Genomic DNA, 9,611 nt, shown 5'->3' on the forward strand with positions numbered 1-9,611 from the left:
CCTTTAAAGTCGGCAGTATAGCGTTTGCCCCACTGTCCCACCTCCTAGCTCCCTTTCATAAGGACCCTTGTGATTTCATTGGGGCCCCCTGGATAATCCAGTGTAATGTTCCCACTTCAAGTTTCTTTTTTTAACGATTTATTTATTTATTTATTTGACGGGGGTGGTGGTGGTGTGAGCATGCATGCAAGCAGGGGGAGGGGTGGGGAGAGAGAGATTGAGATTCCTGGAGCAGACTCCCTGCTGAGTGGGGAGCCCAAGGCAGGGCTCAATCCCAGGACTCTGACATCCTGACCTGAGCTGAAGTCAAGAGTTGGATGCTTAAGTGACTGAGCCAGCACCCTCCACCATCATCTGAAGATTCGTAATTGTATCTGCAAATTTCCTTTTACCATGTTAGGTAACATAGTTACAGGTTCTAGGGAGTAGGGCGTGGGCATCATTGGAAGCCACCAGGTAAAGGAACAGTTAGTTAGAAGCTTTGGGAGTTTACAAAGAAAACCATGGTGAATGCCATCAGGAGGCTCAGCTGGGCTTCACAAGGAGGCACCATTTGGACTGGTCCTGAAGGATAAATAGGATTTTATGGGGGGGGGGGGAGGAAATGGTGAAAAAGAATTTGGTGAAAATGGGATGAGTGTTTATGTGGGAGGGAAGCACTGGGAGGCATGGCAGAGGATACTATCTGGTCCAAACTGAAAACTTTTGCGTTCTTCATGCATAGGGAGACCTCAAACACTTTTTAGACATGTCCTGTCTTTCCAAAAGATGATTCTAGCAACAGCATGGACAATGTACAAGAGAGCTAAGCTGTGCACGAGAGGACAAGGTGACGAGTATGATAGCCTAAGCCAGTAGATGACGAGTTAAGCCATTGGTGATGGGGCTGGAAAAGAGGGCAAGATTTAGAGACATCAGAGAAGTCAATTTGTCAGGATATGAAGACTCTATGGAAGAGAAGAGAAACCTGGAAGAGATGAAGATATAAGTGCAGTAGCTTGAATTGATCCCCTTGTGTCGACTGTTAATTAGGTGAACCATTAGCCCAAACAGTACATGGGCAAAGGAGCAGATTTGAGGAAGGAAGGGGATACATTCAGTACAGGCTGTTGAGTCCAAGGTGTTAGGGGCTTCCAAGTACAGGTGACGGTAGGTTGGTGGAATTTCAGATTAGAACCTTAATTGAGAGATCATTGCCCTTTCTATCTGGCTGCCATCCATTTGTCTAGTATAAAGGTCACAGCAGACATGAGTGATTAAAATGAGTTCTGGGAGGGGCACCTGGGTGGCTCAGTGGATTAAAGCCTCTGCCTCTGGCTCGGGTCATGATCCCAGGGTCCTGGGATCAACCCCCACGTTCGGCCCTCTACTCAGTGGAGAGCCTGCTTCCCTTCCTCTCTCTCTGCCTGCCTCTCTGCCTACTTGTGATCTCTGTCTGTCAAATAAATAAATAAAATATTTAAAAAAGAATGAGTTCTTGGATACCTGGATGGTTCAGTACGTTGAGCATCGACTCTTGATTTCTACTCAGTTATGATTTCAGAGTCGGGAGATTGAGCCCTGAGTCGGGCTGTGTGCTGGGCATGGAGCCTGCTAAAGATTCTCTCTCTCCCTCTCCCAATCTCCCTCTGCTCCAAGCACTTTATATCTCTACAAGGAAGGAAGGAAGAGAGGGAGGAGAAGAGAAGAAAAGAGAAGAGAGGAGAGGAAAAAGAAAAGAAAAGAAAAAAGAAAAGTTCTGAGAATTCTATCTAAAGTGGCAGAAATTCCAGCTCTTCAGATTGAAGGAAGCATGACGAGAAGACCTACCGCTATCCCCAGGCAAGTGATTCCCAAACATGACATTTCCTCATGTCACAATGAAGGAGCAGTTGTGCGTGTCTCTTCAAAGGAAGAAGAACAGTGCCCCTGTATACCTGTGACTGAAGCTGGCATGTGTGGGACTCAGGCCTGTGAGCCGAAGCAGAGAAGAGCAGCTAAGAAACAGCTCTGTGGGGACGGGGTTACTTCTGTCCAGCCAAACCCTCCTACTTTCTCTCTCCATGACTTATTACTCCTCCTCCTTGCACTTAAATTGCCCTTTTCTCCTTCCCATCAAGGCTCAGCTCAAATGTCCCCTCCTCTGGGAAGCCCTCCATGGTTCACCTTCAAGGAAATAATACTCACCCCTTACCATTGATTGTATTTCTTTTAGGATTCTTTGCCTGAAGTATCTGTTACTTTGTATTATAATCACTTATGTATTTTAAGGCTCTCTTCCCTCCCAAACCCAGAATTTTTTGAGAGTGAAGGTACTGCCTGATTTATTTCTGTGAGCATGCTAGAGCCTGACATGATGTCTTGCACACAGCCGGTTATCTATAAATTCAGGATAAATTGATAAGAATGGTTGTGCACTTATGTGGCACCCTCCTCTCTCTCCTACTTTATAATAAGTAGATGTTTTGGGACCTTCTTGTGGACAGGGATTTCTTCTTACTAAAGTCTAAGAGTACCTCCCGTGTGATTGGAGCACCATCAATCATTGTTGAATTCAGCCATGTTGATGACTTGGGACTCACAGCAAAGAGATCTAGAATAATGAGGCCTGTTGGTATGATTGTTTTGAACCAATAGACCACAGAGCTTGAGGACAGCTCAGCCTTGCCCCAAGGCTGGGCGAGGAGAGGCATCTTAGACCCTGAAGAGAAGAGAATGGGATCCAGAAGCAGGTGGAACTTTGCAAAGTGAGCAGATGTGTGGACTGAGGATTTAGGGGGAAAACCAGCATGGTTTTCAGTGAGCACAAGACAGGACGTCTGGAGTCCTGGATGTGAGGCCTGGGTCAATTTCTAATTAGCTGTGTGAACTTGAGCAAATTGTTCCGCAACTACCTTTCTTCATCATTCAAGTTTCTACTTGAGTATCACCTTCTCTTGGAGGAAGGTCTTCCCTGACCATTCAAACTACAAACATCCCCATCAACTTCTTCTAGTTTTGTTGCAGCAACAGTAGCCTACATAAATCTGAACGCATTTGCTTAGCACTTTCTTTCTGTTTCCCTTACGAGAGCACAAACAGACCACAGCTCTGCCTGTCTGGTTCATCAATGTTTTGGTTTGCCATATTCTAGGAACTCAATATTTGTTGAGTAGTTTGACTATCTATAAGCTAGAGGTAGGTAAGATTTCTAAGGAAGTTGATTAGATGATTTCTAATAAAAATGATTTTTATTATGATTTCTAAGAAATTTCTGTCCTCCTAACTATACAATTGCACATTCCATTCTGTATACCTCCGATGATCTTGGAGATTCTGAAATGAAATATAAATTTAAGTCCCCAAAATTATTATAGCGGCTGCCTTTTGATGTAGTTGCTGAACTTATCCTGAAAAACAGTGGTTGTAAGACAAATTCTGCAGTCTGCAGTGTCCGAGTCTGCCATGCTGGTATTCAATTCTTCCCTCTGCAAATGCAAGATCAGTCCAGCTGGGCCAAAACATTGGGCTGTGAGGCCCAGGACTCTGGTCACCGAGGCAGAGAATGTTATGGTGGAAGATAGAGAAGGAGTCGTGAGATATTAACCACTTTAAGTGTTTTTGCAAAGAAATGGAGACATTGAAGCCAGAAGAGGAGGGGGCTATCCAGTTCTCCTGAATCTAAACCTTTAAATCATTGTGTTTTAACTACTCCCTGTACCATGAAGACAATGGGGCATTCAAAACTGGATTTTTGATTTTAGAAAGGGGTGGCTCTTGTCTGCATTTCCTCTGACCTGGTGGGGGAAAATCAGAATCCACAAACAGCACAGAATAAGAGCCCCTTCTCTCAGGGAGTGGAGAAGAATGCATTCCTAGGTCTCTCAGAGCATACCCCACAGCAAAGATGCTCTCAGGAGGTGGGTGGGGGCTGTGAAATTAAAGTCACAGTCCCTTGAGTGAGCGCGACCACCTGATAGGCTCCGCCCCTCGCCAAAGGATGCCTCTACCTGAGCATCTGGGCTGGAAACAAGGGAGACCCTAGGAGAGTGGTGCCAGGGAGAGAGCTGCCTCCACAGGGAAACTTAGCCCATGAGCCCCAGATCCAGGCAGCCTCCAGGGGACAAATTGCGTAGACTGATTTTCTCTAAACTCACCGAAAAAGATCAGCTCGAGTCTGCCATTTTCTCCTCTGCAGAGTGTGGCGGGACAGCCATGGGGATTAAGAGGGACTTAGCTGTGACAGACGCTAGCACATTGGAACAATCTCATTTTACTTCTAAAGAAGCAGACCCCTTGACCAACAAACAAGGCAAGGGAAGGTGTTTTCTGATTCAAGGCCTGAAACCGTGTGTTCTCCATTAGCGCTTAAGGCTCTCTATACATAATCAGCATTTTGTAGTTCCCTCAAAGTGGGCATGTTGACTACCTCACTTCACTCCACTGACAGTTCTGCGGGGGGGGGGGGGGGGCCAGGTTCTCACTCATTCAGGCATCACTCTGCCAGGAGCTGTGATGGGGGCTGCTGGCCATGCAGGTACCAAATGTGACAGCAGGGGAAACTGAGGTTCGGGAAGCCAGTGTGGTTTGCCGAGCAGTGTAGAACGATTCTGCGGGGGCAACTGGAACTCCTGCCCGGCTCTGCTCAGTGGCTGGGTCTTTCCTTGCCTGCTCCACACCCTGCTGCCCATTTCTGCACACAGAAATTCAGACGATGATCAACGTCTCCTGTCGCTCCCTTCCTCTTCCTTTCTTCTCCTGATTTACATATTGCTAAATGATGAAATTATACAGTACATAATTCCACAGCAACTCTGCTGCTTAAAAAAAAATCGGGAATGGAGTAATTAGGCAGAAAGGATTCTCAATTAGGCAGTGGATTCTGTTTCTAAAGCAGTAAATGGGGAAGAGATATTTTTTAACTGTCTCTTGAATATATTGCCACGGAGTGATTGCTGCCTCGTAGAGTGGCAGTGCGGCTCAGAAATGGAACCCTGTGAGCCTGCCTCAGAGCAGTGTTTTGCGTCTGAATTTCCTGCCTGGTTCTAGGTCTTCGGGTTTGGGAAGGAATCTCACACTGTAGGGTCTCTGGCACCTAAGATCAGCAGTCAAGACTGCCACTTAATGCTATGTGTTTTCTCTAGTTTTCCTTGTTTTAGGGTGGATCATGGGAGAAGGAACATCCAGACGTCTTCCCAGGATCCTTGGTGCTGGGCAGCTGCAGAAAACAATGGAAGGTAGCATCACTTGGGTTTCCCAAAGGTGATCTTGAATTCCCAACCTATCACTTTCCAGTTGGGTGGCCCTGCAGAATTCTACCTCTCGGGGCTTTAGTGGGCTAATGAATATACATGACTCTAATCCCATGCAGTGACAAGGAGGATGGTGAGAGGTAATGGTAGAATCTAGCTTGGGGAAGGAGTAAATGGAAGGTTCATTCCCTTCTTAAGAGGGAGTCTTTGCTATGTTCTTCCTTTGGGAGAGGGTATAGATTTGTTGAAATGACTTCTCTGTGCATGTAACTAGAATCAGTGGGTAGAAATTCAAGTCACTTATAGCTTATTAGCATAAAAATAGTGACCTTTTGTAAAGTTGTTCAACAGTAGAGCTCATCAGAGGTGAGTTTCCCATCACTGGAGATAATCAAGCAATGGTTCAACGACTATTTGGAAGAGATGTTTTAGAGTGGATCCCAGCTGCCAGCAAAGAACAGTTTGACCTCTTAGGTCTTTTCCAAAGTGAAATTCCATAATTCTAACCATGGTCATTTTCCTTCTGTAGCATGAGGAAAAGACCAAAGACACCTAATTGACATGTAAGGACTTGTGTCTGCTTCAAGGAAAATGAACCCAGATGTACTAACCGTGAAGATCCCGGCCTTTCTCCTTCTGAATTACTGCTTTGCATTGGGTTAACACCTGCAGTGCCCCATTATGCCCATATGCCATGACTTCCAGGAGACACTAAAAAGAATCATAGATTGAGTTTAGACTAAATGCAAGTGAGTGGGCCTCCTACCCTCCTGGGTTTTTTCATATAAAATAAAATCGTAAAGGATTCTAAAACGATCCATGGTGGGCTTTGCTGGAACTTTATTTACTTGCTTGTTCCTTGGAAGATAAGTCATTTCTAGAATGTGGACACCAGTAACGAGGCCACTAACTCATTATACCAAAATCTGTATGTTCTGGGATGGACTATGGCTTTGCCACAGTGGCCAGTAAAATCTTCCAAGTGTTTATAATGCCTAAGCCTCAAAAAGCTAAATGGATTTGATGCCAGACTTTGAGTGAAAGACAAAGCTCAACCACCCATCTAAGGTCAACAAATCTCAATATTTGCTGGGAAGGCAGAGCTTATCCTGTGAGTTTTCTTGGCAAGACTCGGTCAGACTGAAATTCATCCTAAGCACATGATGGGAAAACCACTGACAAGAATAATCCTTCCCATGGTACTTACACAGCCATTACTTCAAAACTCTATTAATTAAAAATATATCAATACCCCCATTTATCATCCAGAAGAGATGATAAAATCCACACATGTAAAAACCAAGTGTCTCAGAGATCAGCTGTGGTTAAAAAAGATCTAGTCCAAAAGGCTCAGAGAAATTAGCATACAACTTTTTTTTTCTTTTTTTTTCCCTTTTTCTTTCTTTCTTTTTTTTTTTTTTTTTTTTTTTTTTTTTTTTTTGTAGAAAGACACAGAGGTGGAGTTATGAAGGTCAGAAATGTGTTGAGGAAGTCGAGACAACTCAGTTAGGAAGTGACTCATTTGGGATCACACAATGTCAGGATCCCAACTGAGACTTTTTCCTCCTTAGCTGGGAAAGCATGAAGGAACTGGTAAACATGGAAACTAAGAGGGAAAGCCCAGTCCTCAGACTCTCCTGAAGCACCGGGCCCTCCAGCTCTGAGAATGTATCATGTACTTCAAAACTGGGACCTAGCTTTCAGACACATGCTGTTGGGGAGATTGCCAGGAGTGGATCCCTTGTCATCAGATTTTGCTTGTTGACCTGCTCAGCCAGACAAGAAGAACAGGACAGTCAGGGAGGAACACCTCCATCAGAAAGGAAGAAGCACACTCCTGTAATATCAGACAATGAACAAAAGTTCTTAAAGCATTTTCTCCAACAGAAGTAATTTGTATTGATCGATAACTTTCAAAGGACGCTCCCATTCCCTATTGAGTTTGGTCTTTACAAGAGTCTAGGGAAGTAGTGGGGGCTGGGGTCATTACCTCCTCTTACCGGGGAAGAAACTGAAGCTTGGAGAGGCTAAATGATGGGGCTGTGGCCAGAGTTTGTAAAGGGTGGTTCTGGAGTGATACTCAGGCACTACTCCTTGTATAGTTCTACCCCATGACCTTCCACTCTTTTTGATATGTGGGAAACAGAAGGGAAGATGTTAGAAAATTTTCTAATCATGTGCAGAGGCTATCTCTGATGTATGGGGAAGGTTTATACCCCTCTTCATTCTACCAAACCAGAGGCAGATGTTGGGTAGAAGGAGATCGATACCCCTAAATGGTGAAAACCATATGGCTATCATGAAAACCATCCTTTCTTGCTCTTTACCCTAAATATTATTAAAGCAAAAATGGTATAAGGATGTCAGGCAGAGGCACAGGAGAGCTGTGATTCCATGAGGCTCAACAGTTTTAAGTTTATGAGCCTCAGGCACATTCTTCCAAAAGGAAATACAAGACAGCATGTCTGATCTTCCTCGTAGATCATCTGAAGGAGCCATGATTTCTGTTCTAGTTGGAGGATATACACACGCATTCCAGAAACAATAAGAGTATATATAGATATATGAATTTCTACATACATGTGCTTGTGTAAATATAGAGAGAGATATCCATGAGAATGTTTATATGAACGTTTTATATGAAAAGAAGGTAAATAGTTCTTAAATGAAGAAAACGCCTCATAGTTTGAGACAAAGTAATCAATCTACAAGTGTTTTTGGGTCAGTATGAGAAATTTTTATATATAACATTTATTGACTTCTATACTAGGCACTAAAAGGTTTTTATGTATTAATGATGATAATAAGAATAATAACAAATCCCATGTTTTCCACATACCACACTCATCTGGCAGAAAGCATGGGGACATGATCTGAGTCCCCAAGCGGTCCTGCCCTGGTCCTTGTCCACACGTGTACATCTACAATTCCCTACAAAGTTCTTTCGGACTATTTCTGAGCAGCTTACGGGAGTGACTCACGTGCATTCCCATGCAGAGCATCATTTGGCATATTTCATTTTGCTCCTTCCAGTTACTTCTGTTGACTCTGGCAACAGACCACAGAAACACCCTCCATGCTGCCGCCCCAAACTGAAGGGCATGAGGCTGTCAAAGGTGCCGACACCAACTCACAGACACACCCTCAAAGCATTAGAGCTACCTTGTGCTGCCTTTCTGATGTTCCATGGGCCCCAAAGTGAAGCCGCCAAGGGCTCCTAATCCTTACAGACTTCAACAAAACCACAGAAACAGCAGGCCGACCAAGACAAAAATGGGCACATTATCTTGAGAATGGCTCTCCTCCTTTCCCCAGAGCCATTTTCTATGGACCTTTGGTAGACGCCTCCACTCTCTCTTGCCCCCCAGGAATGTTCCCTTCTAGCAGGTTTCTCAGTTGCCACCGTAAATAGTTCACCTGCTGACCTACCCCCTAGAGCTTCCAGCTCTCTGCAGACAGACGTCCACCGCGGGAGGGACTCCGCCTCGCTGTAGGCCAGCACTCCCATGTCACGGATGGCCACATTACAGACACACATATGCTCCACAGGTATTACATGGCTAAGATGGGCCATGCAGGCCACGGGAAAATATAGCTAACTATGGGGTCGATTTTTCAGCTGTGAGGTCAAAGGTGCTTCTTCTCTGATCTTGAAAAGTGCAAGCAGCATCAGCTGCTCCAAGGGCATGGAACGGGCACCAGGCTGTCCTGTATTCTTCCAAGCCTGCACACCACCAGGGGGAAATCTGTTTCCAAACACTCAGGTCAAAGGCTCGCAGGGCAGCCTGAGCCCCAGCTGCACTCAGACGCCCATGGGGGTGAGTTCTCTGGCCTGCTCTTGCCCTTGTTTACAGGAGCGCGCCGAGGGCCTTGGCCAGACCAGCTTGCCTGGCAAGTGTCTGCAGCGTCTTGAGTGGAGGTCTTGCCCTTAGAAGATAAGGCAGAAAGTCCTGGAAAGAAGAGAACCAGAGAACAATAGATCACTTCCTAGGTCCCCTTCACAGAGGAAGACGATATTTCAAGGAAGCGGATGTTTTACATCTACACAGTTTTCCACTTAGCCTCTGACCTCTTCTACTGCCACAGTAAATCTGCTGACCACTTGGCTGTCAGCCTTCCCAACAGCATTTCTCTCCAGTGACCCTTTAGGAGAAGAAAAAGGTGCACAACGGGAGAGAGGGAGACTGTCTCAGGCAAGTCCTTTTCTTGCTCTGTCTCTGCAAACAAAGCAAAGTTGTAGCCTAACAGCAATGAGAAGATGATGGGGGGTGGGGGAGGCTGAGGAGGAGGCGGGGGTAATGTGTGCGTGCACACGTGTGGATGTGCACCCCTCTTGGAGCACTGTCTTTCTGATGATCCCTTCCTCTTGGTGCCTCACTGGCACTTGACCTTGTTGCTAAG

The 9,611-nt window shown here is 45.3% G+C and overlaps 1 long non-coding RNA gene across 1 annotated transcript; it reads left to right on the plus strand.

Moving 5' to 3' along the window:
• The first annotated feature begins 5,107 nt into the window (after positions 1-5,107).
• On the plus strand, positions 5,108-6,027 carry LOC132010046 (uncharacterized). Its single transcript, XR_009402133.1, has 2 exons — positions 5,108-5,195; positions 5,740-6,027. It is a non-coding gene; the product is annotated as an uncharacterized LOC132010046 (long non-coding RNA).
• The last annotated feature ends 3,584 nt before the right edge of the window (positions 6,028-9,611 follow it).

This window comes from Mustela nigripes, chromosome 2 (assembly GCF_022355385.1).
Source record: "Mustela nigripes isolate SB6536 chromosome 2, MUSNIG.SB6536, whole genome shotgun sequence".
NCBI classification, from domain to species: domain Eukaryota; kingdom Metazoa; phylum Chordata; class Mammalia; order Carnivora; family Mustelidae; genus Mustela; species Mustela nigripes.